At 48.6% G+C, this 12,266-nt stretch overlaps 1 protein-coding gene across 2 annotated transcripts in view; it reads right to left on the bottom strand.

The window, feature by feature from the left end:
- TTC39A (tetratricopeptide repeat domain 39A) overlaps window positions 1-12,266 on the bottom strand; it is a 553,301-nt gene that overhangs the window by 213,197 nt on the left and 327,838 nt on the right. The gene's annotated exons all lie outside the window — the stretch shown is intronic.

Raw genomic sequence — 12,266 nt, 5'->3', positions numbered from 1 at the left:
CTGAAAATACACACATTCTTGTCTCGAATACATTTTTTAAAAGATTTTGGTATACATCTTAATTTAACCAAGCAAATGCTTCCATAGTAATAGGCTGGGCTGCACACAGATAGCTGGAGAGCAACGGTAGCTCATGAGCTACTTGTTGGAGAAGCCTGTGATGTGTTAACATATTACCTAAAGAATAGTCTCACGATACAATGCAGAATGTGTATGTGTTATCAAACAGACACCAACAAAAACAAGCATTTGCAATGCAATGGGTCTTGCGTTTGCTCAAGTAAGAGCTATTAGCGTTGTAAACTCCTAACCTGACTTTTCTTGCCACATAAACTTAAAATGAAAAGATAAAAAGTTTCACATAAGTGAGCCAATGGCCGCCATGAGTGTGAAGCAAACACACAAAACAAAATAGAATTTTGCTTGCAGTGAAACGTGTTGGCAAAAGTGCAATTATCCATGTTAACGGCAAAAGTGCAATTATCCATGTAACCGGCAAAAGTGCAATTATCTATGTAAAACGATCAATGTCATGCAAAGTGTGCAGCTACTGCCCAGCGAGATCGCACTGCCTGAGAAACAAAGAGAAAAAGTAGTCCAGAAACCAGGGCTCAGGCCAAAAAGCAAAAAGGACAGGGTGACTTGGATGCTGGAACAATGGACCAAGTGCTCCCTAAAGCTAAGGGTAACAAGGGTAAATCCCTACCCATTATCCCTCCCTCTACAGATGATTCCCCTGCTGCCAGCTCCTCTGGTGTAGGTTCTGCACAGGGAGGAAATTCCTCTTCCTCAGAAGGGGAATCATCTGTAGAGGGAGGGATAGTGGGTAGGGATTTACTCGTGCTACCCCTATCTTTAGGGAGCACTTGGTCCATTGTTCCAGGATTCAAGTTACCCTGTCCTTTTGGTTCTGGGCCCGAGCCCTTGTTAAAGCAAAAATATGCCCTGGAATGCCCAGCATTGCTGCATGGGCCTCCAACTCCACGTCTGCTCAAGCTGATGTCTCCAAATTGTTTCCTAGTAGACAGTCTACAGGTAAATCAGTGGCTACCACAACTTTCTTTGGACCAGTAACCGCACCCCAGTTGAGATTCACAACAGCTATGGGGTGGCTAAGAGTGTTGTTATGAGCGTCTGTCACTTGCTACTGCTGACCAAGTAGGTGTTGTTCAGGGTGGTCCAGTTTTTCTATCACCATAGTTACACTGGCTCCAGTGTCCCTGTAGGCCTGAACCTCAACACCATTTATTAGGGGAAGTTGCTTGTACTTATCCATATTAAGGGGACAAGCAACCAAGGTGGCCAAATCAATGGCACACTCAGAGACTAAAATAGCCTCTGTGGTCTCCCTAACAAGACCAACCCCAACTACATTGCCAATAGTGAGCCCAGCTACACCCTTAGATTGGCTATTAGCAGTTGATTTCCCACCACCACTGCTATTACTAGGGGCATTAGAATTTGCAGCAGGGGTTGTGGTGGTGGGAGGTTTGGTGTTCTTCTTTGGACAACTGGAATCAGTTGCCCAATCAGAACACACAAATAACACCAAGGCTTTTTAGGCTGATTTTTGGAAGAGGATTTGGACCCACCACCCCCAGAGGATTTTTGTGGGCCTGATGAAGACTCAGAATGTTTACTTTTGTCCCCACCCTTGTGGGAAGACTTACCATCCTTCTTCTTGCCATCCTTGTCACCCCCTGTATGAACTTTTCTGTACACCCTTGTTCTGACCCACTTGTCTGCCTTCTTTCCCAATTCTGGGGGAGAGGTCAGATCCGAGTCCACTAGGTATTGGTGCAACAAGTCAGACACACAGTTGTTCAGAATATGCTCTCTCAGAATAAGAGTATACAGGCTTTCATAGCCAGATACCTTACTGCCATGTAACCACCCTTCCAAGGCCTTCACTGAACAGTCCACAAAATCTGTCCAGTCTTGAGAAGACTCTTTTCTGGTGTCTCTGAACTTAATCCTGTATTGTTCAGTGGTTAAGCCAAATCCATCCAAGAGTGCATCTTTCAATACTGTGTAGTTGTTAGCGTCACTTTCTCTAACAGTAAGGAGCCTATCCCTACCCTTTCCAGTGAGAGATAGCCACAAAATAGCAGCCCACAGCCTTTGAGGGACCAACTATACCATACAGGCCCTCTCAAGTGCAGCAAACCACTTGTTGATGTCATCCCCCTCCTTGTAAGGGGGGACTATCGTGTGCAGATTCCTGGAATCTTGCTCTCTAACAGGATTGCTATCAGAAATACTGCTGCTGCCACCATGGGGTCCTAACCCCATCCTCTGTCTTTCCTTCTCAATGTCTAGGGATTACCTATCTAAGGCCAGCTGTTGCTGTTTAAGCTTCAGTCTGGTCTCTTCAACCCTCAACTTTTTGAGTTCCCTTTCTAACAAGTTATCCTCAGGGTGGGTGGGTTGGGAATGCTTTGACACAGATGACAAATTGGAAACTTCAGAGGGGGACCTGTCCTTAACTGTCTGGACCCTGGTAACCTGGCCTCTAGGGATAAAGGATGCCCTACAGTGATGGGAACCTCTATCACTACCAGTATTACTAGGTGCCCTGCTAGGGGGCAGGCCCTGATCAGAACCCTCCCCACCCTTCTCAGGGAACTCTCCTGAGTCAGACTGGGAAGTTTCTACATTTTCTAACCTCTCATTTGATACACCAGACTGGTTCTGGTCATCCACAACAAGCATGTTAAAAAGAAACTATTTTGTAGGGTTCTTTCCTATAACTAAACCTCTATCTAGGCAGAGACTCCTTAAACTTTTGTAGTTCAAAATGTCATAAGTAGCATTGACAGTTTTGAGAGTGGAATCTACAACAGACATGATAGTAAAAGGTTTAGAGATAGTGAGAAAAGAGAAACAGTTTTAGAACTTTTGAAAGCACAGAGAAAAAAAACTTTTTCTAACTTTTAGAAAACTTTTAGAAGTTTTAAGTAACTTTTCAGAACTTTGTAAAAAGTTTTAGGATAGAAAAGCAAACTTTTTGGGTTAAGTGTACATACACTGAACTGTTTGGTATAGGATTCTCTTATGAAAAGTACAAAATGACAAAGTGGTAAAGCAGTTACAAGTACTTATCCCACCGCTGCACCACCAATGTAGGAGGCTGGCCTGGCTTGTAGTGGGTACCAAAGGTACTTACACCCTGTGCCAGGTCCAGTTATCCCTTATTAGTAGACTAGAGGTGTTTCTAGCAGCTTAGGCTGATAGAAGGTAGCTATGGCAAAGCAGCTTAGGCTGAACTAGGAGACATGTAAAGCTCCCACTATACCACTTATATCATATGCACAATATCATAAGAAAACACAATACTCAGAGTTACTAAAAATAAGGGTACTTTATTTTTATGACAATATGCCACAAGTATCTCAGTGAGTACCCTCAGTAAGAAGGTAAGTAATATACCCAAGTTATATGTACACAAACCACAAATAGGTAAGAGTCAGAAAAGTAATGCAAACAGTGTAGGATTACAATAGGTTGCAATAGGCAAGCATAGGTCTAGGGGCAACACAAACCATATACTCCAAAAGTGGAATGTGAATCACGAATGGACCCCAGACCTATGGGGGCTTGTAGAGGGTTGCTAGAACTGTAAAAAAACAGTCAGGGTGTCCAAGATACCCCACCCCAAGACCCTGAAAAGTAGGAGTAAAGTACACCTACTACCCCAAAAGATCACAATAGTCGTGATAGGGGGATTCTGCAAGAACAACAAACACCAGCAGTGCACTGACAACGGATTCCTGGACCTGAGGACCTGCAAAGCAAGGAGACCAAGTCCAATAGTCGCGACAGTGTCCAGGGGGGGCAGGAGCCCAGGAAACCCCAGATGAAGGTGCAAGGAAGCTGCCTCCAGATAGAAGAAGCTTGGAATTCTGCAAGAACAAAGAGGACTAGGAACTTCTCCTTTGGAAGGAAGATGTCCAATGTCGCGATGAAGGTTTCAGAAGTGTTCCCACACAGAAATACCGCAAACAAGCCTTGCTAGCTGCAAGGGTCGCGGTACAGGTTTTTGGGTGCTGCTGAGGACGAGGAAGGACCAGGATGTGGCCCCTTGGAGGGGGAGACAGAGGGGGCGCTCAGCAACTCAGAGAGCCCTCACAGAAGCAGGCAGCGCCTGCAGAAGTACCTGAACAGGCACTTGGAAGATTTGTGAACTGGAGTCCACGCAGAGTTACAAAAGAGGGGCCCACGACATCGGAAGCCAACTCAGTGGGTTGAGCACTGCAGGACGGAGTGCTGGAGACCCAGGCTAGGCTGTGCATGAAGGAAATCCTGGAAGAGTGCACAGAAGCCGGAGCAGCTGCAAATCACGCAGTATACAGGTTTGCAGTCTAGCGTGGGGAGGCAAGGACTTACCTCCATTAAACTTGGACTGAAGAGTCACTGGACTGCGAGAGTCACTTGGATAGAGTTCCTGTGTTCCAGGGACCACACTCGTCAGGATGAGAGGGGACCTAGAGGACCGGTGATGCAGTCTTTTGGTGCCTGCATTAGCAGGGGGAAGATTCCGTCGACCCACAGGAGATTTCTTCTGTGCTTTTGGTGCAGGGTGAAGGCAGGCGACCCCCACAGCATGCACCACCAGGAAACAGTCGAGAAAGCCGGCAGGATGAGGCGCTGCAATGTTGCTGGTTGTCGTCTTGCTACTTTGTTGCGGTTTTGCAGGCGTCCTGGAGCAGTCAGCGGTCGATCCTTGGTAGAAGTCGAAGAAGGAGATGCAGAGGAACTCTGATGAGCTCTTGCATTCGTTATCTGAAGAATTCCCCAAAGCAGAGACCCTAAATAGCCAGAAAAGGAGGTTTGGCTACCAAGAAAGGAGGTTTGGCTACCAAGAAAGGTAAGAGCCTGTCAGAGGGGGTCTCTGACGTCACCTTCTGGCACTGGCCACTCAGAGCAGTCCAATGTGCCCCCAACACCTCTGTTTCCAAGATGGCAGAGGTCTGGGACACACTGGAGGAGCTCTGGGCACCTCCCCTGGGAGGTACTGGTCAGGGGAGTGGTCACTCCCCTTTCCTTTGTCCAGTTTCACGCACCGGAGCAGGGCTGGGGGATCCCTGAACCGGTGTAGACTGGCTTATGCAGAGATGGGCATCATCTGTGCCCATCAAAGCATTTCCAGAGGCTGGGGGAGGCTACTCCTCCCCAGCCCTGCACACCTATTTCCAAAGGGAGAGGGTGTAACACCCTCTCTCAGAGGAAATCCTTTGTTTTGCCTTCCTGGGCCAGGGCTGCCTGGACCCCAGGAGGGCAGAATCCTGTTTGAGAGGTTGGCAGCAGCTGCAGTGGAAACCCCGGAAAGGCAGTTTGGCAGTACCCGGGTTCTGTGCTAGAGACCCGGGGGATCATGGAATTGTCCCCCCCAATACCAGAATGGTATTGGGGGGGACAATTCCATGATTTTAGACATGTTACATGGCCATGTTCGGAGTTACCATTGTGACGCTATACATAGGTAATGACCTATGTATAGTGCACACGTGTAATGGTGTCCCCGCACTCACAAAGTCCAGGGTGCCCACACACTAAGTAACTTGGCACCCAACCTTCACCAGGTGAAGGTTAGACATATAGGTGACTTATAAGTTACTTATGTGCAGTGGAAAATGGCTGTGAAATAACGTGGACGTTATTTCACGCAGGCTGCAGTGGCAGGCCTGTGTAAGAATTGTCTGAGCTCCCAATGGGTGGCAAAAGAAATGCTGCAGCCCATAGGGATCTCCTGGAACCCCAATCCCCTGGGTACCTCAGTGCCATATACAAGGGAATTATATGGGTGTACCAGTGTGCCAATGAGAATTGGTAAATTTAGTCACTAGCCTGCAGTGACAAATTTAAAAAGCAGAGAGAGCATAACCACTGAGGTTCTGGTTAGCAGAGCCTTAGTGATACAGTTAGGCACCACACAGGGAACACATACAGGGCACATACTATGAGCACTGGGGTCCTGCCTGGCTGGATCCCAGTGACACAAGGGCTAAAACAACATACATACAGTGAAATATGGGGATTACATAACAGGCAAGATGGTACTTTCCTACAGGCGTACTTTGAGAGAACTAACATTTACTCGCTGAGCACAAACACTTCAAAGTCATGACTGAGTTAAAACTAACGATGAGTTCTTCTCTGAAGGTTTCAATGCTGCTCTGTGCTTCTACCATCTAGATCACCGTCACTCCATGCTGTCAAAACATGTCAAAGGTTGATAGATTGTACAGAATATGAAATAAGACATTTGTCTAAAGTTAAAACAGTAAAAAGTAACCAAATATTTAATTTTTGAAAAAGGTCGCAGTAAGCTCTGGTGTTATAATAAAATCTCAGATAAGAAAATAAAGCAATGTGCCGAACATTTTAACTAATTTAAGGGCAAGATGTACAAAGCCATTTCGTGGTTGCAAAATCAGTGATTCCGAAAATCACAGGGTGCATGTAAGAAATTGGGTAATTGGTTGAGAGGGGTGGAATCCCTACTCAATTAACCACAATCCTCGCCAGGATGAACTGCAAACCTAACCAAATTAATCTGTAGTTTTTTTCTTTTTTTATGTATTTATCTATTGAATTTTCAGCAACAAACAAAACATACATGATACAGAACTAAAGACATTCTCCAAAAGAGTCACCCATGTACTAACACGCTGGGAACATCGACACAGCATTTCAGCCAGGATCAACATGAATAAACATGTTCCTTATCACCTTATCGTGCAGTTCGAATTCCTGAAACAGAATATATGTAGAGTATACCATAATCGGGGAAATCCTATTTGGTGAATGGTTGAAGAGACAAGAAAAAAACAAGGGCACCCATATTAACGAACACGTGGAGCAAAAGCAACGTTGATCTGTTTATGTCACACTTATGTAACTGCAGTAGTGTTGCCTGCATCTGTGGTGGAATTTGCTGTGTACACCGTCCCCTGCGCAAGTGTAGCAGTCTCGAGCATCTGTAAGTAGCTGAATTAATCTGTACTTAACCATCTGGTAGCTTGGCACAAACAGCAGTGAGGCTTAACTTAGAGGCACTATGTAAATATGCAGCACACAAACAGCAATAAAGTGAAATCATAACACAAGAAAAATTCCAAACAAATTTTGAACTACAGAGTAAATTTAAATAAATAAAATTATACTAGAAGGACAAAAATTCAATCAGCAGAACAGGAGATATTCAATTTCAAAACGTCTACTGAAAATGGTGCCCAAAAGCACACAGCTTCGCTCAGTCATCTGATCATGCTACACCAGGGGAAAGTCACCATTTCAGATTGACCGTGATAGAGTGTGGGTCGTATAGAGGCACCAGGTTAGTCCTGCGGAAAAGTTACCCAATGTGAACAAAGTGTTCTGTTCACGTTGGAGGAGGCTAACCATTGTGGTCGGTGGTCATTACAGTGCGAAGAGCCAGTCAAGCATCACCAACAGTCATTGCTGTGGCTTCACTTTGGCGGTCGTCATGGACTGTCGTTGCTGTAGCATGAAGTGCAGGTCTCACACTGCTGGTTGCCGTACACTGTTGTCATCAACTCAAAGAGCAAGTTTCACCAGAGCTTTGCATCAGCGGTCATCGTGGGCACCAGAGTGTTGGCACGAAAGGGTTAGTTCACAGTCACAATGAGCCCAAACTTCAGGATATGTACCTTTTCGTTAGGAGGCATATACTTTGATGCCAGCCAAGGGACCATGACTTTGGAAGGCACCGTTTGGGCATCATGACTCACTAGAACAGAGGTCAGCCAGGCTCAGGCAGGCCCAGTTGCAGAAGATCAGTTGAACAGTTGCAGGGAGGCCTCTAAATGTTGTGTCTCTGTAGCTCACATGTGAGGTCAGCCAACTGACCCTTGGAGTCACTCTGATGAGCCTGGGCAAGCAGTCTTCCTTCTCAGACAGCAAGGCAGTTCTTAAAGCAACAGGGCAGTCATTCTGTAACTTCCAAAGCGCCAGGAGTGTTCGGATGAGTAGCAGTTAAAAACACCAGTACATTAAGTAAGACACAACACACAATAAGAATCCAACACCACTGTATAACAATAGGACATATTATTATCTTTAAAATGACAGCAAAATGACAAAAATCCAATGTAGAGAATCATAGATATACATTTTTTAAGAAAAAATAAAGATATGTGCTTTCTAGTGCTTAAAAAACAATAGTGCCAACCGGGGACATCTGGTCATGCTTGACCGGGACCAAGTCAATATATGAGGCTGACTACAATGGAGCCCTGCTCGAATACACTGAGTGGGAGGACTCAGTCAACGTTTTACCTTCGGACTTGATCATTTTTCTGGAGCTTTTTCTCTCGTTGTTGGCCAAGGCTCCTCGTCAGGCCGGGATCTGATGCAAGGTCGTCGGCTTGGATCAGCATGGGCTCCCGGTCTACTCCTGGAGGTCTCGTAGATGGGGAAAAGCTTCAGTGGGAAGAACCTCAGTTTCACGCCGTGTCATGGTTTGACTTCGGCAGCTTGACTCTCGTCAATGGGTCGGTCACCTTATGGAGCTTTTTTCCAAAAGTTCACCAGTCTTCTCCAAACTTCTAGATCTACTTCCGGAAGTCCTCCTTTGGGTCTCTAGTGCTCCACAACACCAAACAAAGGGTCTAGAAGCTCTGAGATGGTCCTTGAAATGTTGGGACTACGTTTCCCAGAATGCACCTGAGAAATCCTCAAAAGTCCAGTTAACCGGTTCTGTGCCTTGGACGAGATGATCTCGTCCAAGGCTACAGTTCCCCTGTGCCTTGGACGAGATCATCTCGTCCATGGCACAGGGGAACTTGGGGGCGCGCTAGCGCGCCCCCGTGCACCCCCCTTCCCCCCCCAAGTCAGGATGGAAGGGGAAGACCATCCCCTTCCACCCCCGACCCCCCCCCCCCCACCCCCCCCTGTGACGTCAGCGCGCGAGCTGATTTGTCACAGGGGCCTCCCTAGTCACGCTGGAAGCTCTGCTTCCAGCGCGATTGAAAAAGAAATGCAAAAGCATTTCTTTTTCAATCACTTGGGAGGCCCGGAGGGGCTTCAAAGGGAAGGAAAAGTATTTCCTTCCCTTTGAAGTCCCTCCGAGGGTTTCAAAAGCCGGATTGCTTGCAATCCGGCTTTTGAAACCCCACTAGACACCAGGGATTTTTTTTTTTTTTTATTGAAACTGACAAAAGGGAGCGACCCCTTGGGCAAGGGTCGATCCCAGGGGGGGCATTTTTTTGAGAAGGCCTTATCTGCCCCCAGGGGGAGCAGAAACCTCTAGGCACCAGGGACCATTTTTTTTTTTTTTTTTTTTTTTATGTTTCATTTCTTTTTTTTTGGTGGGGAGCGACCCCTTAGGCAAGGGTCGCTCCCCTTGGGGGAAAATTATATTTTGGCCTATTTTGATGAGGCCAATCTGCCCCAAAGGGGGGTAGAAACCACTAGACACCAGGGAATTTTTTCTTTGCGTGAATTTCACGCAAAGGGAGCGACCCCTTAGGCAAGGGTCGCTCCCTGGGGGGAGGGCAATTTATTTTAGGCCATTTCTGCCCCCCCTGGGGGGGCAGAAACCTCTAGGCGCCAGGGCAAATTTTTTTTTTGTTGTTTCTTTTTTTTAGAGATGGGGAGCGACCCATCAGGCAAGGGTCGCTCCCCTGGGGGGCAAATTGTATTTAGACCATTTCTGCCCCCCTGGGGGCAGATTGGCCGATTTTAGGTCAATCTGCCCCCAAGGGGGCAGAAACCACTAGGCACCGGGGATTTGTTTTGTGGCGCCAATGTCACGCAGGGGGAGCGACCCCGTAGGCAAGGGTCGCTCCCGGGTGGGGTGGGGGTTGGGGGAGGCAAATTTATTTTAGGCCATTTCTGCCCCCCCGGGGGCAGATCGGCCTAATATTAGGCTGATCTGCCCCCGGGGGGGGGGGCAGAAACCTCTAGGCGCCAGGGCAATTTTTTTTTTGTTTGTTTGTTTGTTTTTTTAGAGATGGGGAGCGACCCATCAGGCAAGGGTCGCTCCCCTTGGGGGGCAAATTGTATTTAGGCCATTTCTGCCCCCCTGGGGGCAGATTGGCCGATTTTAGGTCAATCTGCCCCCAAGGGGGCAGAAACCACTAGGCACCAGGGATTTGTTTTTTGGCGCCAATGTCACGCAGGGGGAGCGACCCCGTAGGCAAGGGTCGCTCCGGGGGGGGGTTGGGGGCTGGGGGGGACACACATTTATTTTAGGCCATTTCTGCCCCCCTGGGGGCAGATCGGCCTATTATTAGGCCGAACTGCCCCCAGGGGGGGGCAGAACCCTCAGGGAACCAGGGCAAATTTTTTTGTTGTGTTTTTTTTTTGTTTGTTTGTTTTTTTCGAGATGGGGAGCGACCCATCAGGCAAGGGTCGCTCCCCTGGGGGGCAAATTGTATTTAGGCCATTTCTGCCCCCCTTGGGGGCAGATTGGCAGATTTTAGGTCAATCTGCCCCCAAGGGGGCAGAAACCACTAGGCTCCTGGGATTTGTTTTTTGGCGCCAATGTCACGCAGGGGGAGCGACCCGGTAGGCAAGGGTCGCTCCCAGGGGGGGGAATTTATTTTAGGCCATTTCGCCCCCCCCGGGGGGCAGATCGGTCTATTATTAGGCCGAACTGCCCCCAGGGGGGGGCAGAACCCTCAGGGCACCAGGGCATTTTTTTTTTTTTTTTTTTTTTTTTTTCGAGATGGGGAGCGACCCATCAGGCAAGGGTCGCTCCCCTGGGGGGCAAATTGTATTGAGGCCATTTCTGCCCCCCTTGAGGGCAGATTGGCAGATTTTAGGTCAATCTGCCCGCAAGGGGGCAGAAACCACTAGGCACCGGGGATTTGTTTTTTGGCGCCAATGTCACTCAGGGGGAGCGACCCCGTAGGCAAGGGTCACTCCCGGGGGGGGTGGGGGCTGGGGGGAGGGAATTTATTTTAGGCCATTTCTGCCCCCCCTGGGGGCAGATCGGCCTATTATTAGGCCGAACTGCCCCCAGGGGGGGGCAGAACCCTCAGGGCACCAGGGCAAATTTTTTTGTTGTGTTTTTTTTTTGTTTGTTTGTTTTTTTCGAGATGGGGAGCGACCCATCAGGCAAGGGTCGCTCCCCTGGGGGGCAAATTGTATTTAGGCCATTGGCCGATTTTAGGTCAATCTGCCCCCAAGGGGGCAGAAACCACTAGCACCGGGGATTTGTTTTTTGGCGCCAATGTCACGCAGGGGGAGCGACCCCGTAGGCAAGGGTCGCTCCCAGGGGCAAATTTATTTTAGGCCATTTCTGCCCCCCCTGAGGGCAGATCGGCCTATTATTAGGCCGAACTGCCCCCAGGGGGGGGCAGAACCCTCAGGGCACCAGAGCAATTTTTTTTGTTGTGTTTTTTTTTTTGTTTGTTTGTTTTTTTCGAGATGGGGAGCGACCCATCAGGCAAGGGTCGCTCCCCTGGGGGGCAAATTGTATTTAGGCCATTTCTGCCCCCCTTGGGGGCAGATTGGCAGATTTTAGGTCAATCTGCCCCCAAGGGGGCAGAACCCACTAGGCACCTGGGATTTGATTTTTGGCGCCAATGTCACGCAGGGGGAGCGACCCCGTAGGCAAGGGTCGCTCCGGGGGGGGGGGCAAATTTATTTTAGGCCATTTCTGCCCCCCCTGGGGGCAGATCGGCCTATTATTAGGCCGAACTGCCCCCAGGGGGGGCAGAACCCTCTAGGCACCAGGGATTTTTTTTTTGTTGTGTTGTTTTTTTTTTGTTTGTTTGTTTTTTTCGAGATGGGGAGCGACCCATCAGGCAAGGGTCGCTCCCCTGGGGGGCAAATTGTATTTAGGCCATTTCTGCCCCCCTTGGGGGCAGATTGGCCGATTTTAGGTCAATCTGCCCCCAAGGGGGCAGAAACCACTAGGCACCGGGGATTTGTTTTTTGACGCCAATGTCACGCAGGGGGAGCGACCCCGTAGGCAAGGGTCGCTCCCGGGGGGGTGGGGGCTGGGGGGGGCAAATTTATTTTAGGCCATTTCTGCCCCCCCTGGCGGCAGATCGGCCTATTATTAGGCCGAACTGCCCCCAGGGGGGGCAGAACCCTCTAGGCACCAGGGCAATTTTTTTTGTTGTGTTTTTTTTTTTTTTTTTGGTTTTTTCGAGATGGGGAGCGACCCATCAGGCAAGGGTCGCTCCCCTGGGGGGCAAATTGTATTTAGGCCATTTCTGCCCCCCTTGGGGGCAGATTGGCCGATTTTAGGTCAATCTGCCCCCAAGGGGGCAGAAACCACTAGGCACCGG

The sequence above is a fragment of the Pleurodeles waltl genome, chromosome 4_2 (assembly GCF_031143425.1).
Source record: "Pleurodeles waltl isolate 20211129_DDA chromosome 4_2, aPleWal1.hap1.20221129, whole genome shotgun sequence".
Taxonomy (NCBI): domain Eukaryota; kingdom Metazoa; phylum Chordata; class Amphibia; order Caudata; family Salamandridae; genus Pleurodeles; species Pleurodeles waltl.
Note: the sequence above shows the minus strand (reverse complement) of the source record. Positions and strands in the feature narration are given on the sequence as shown.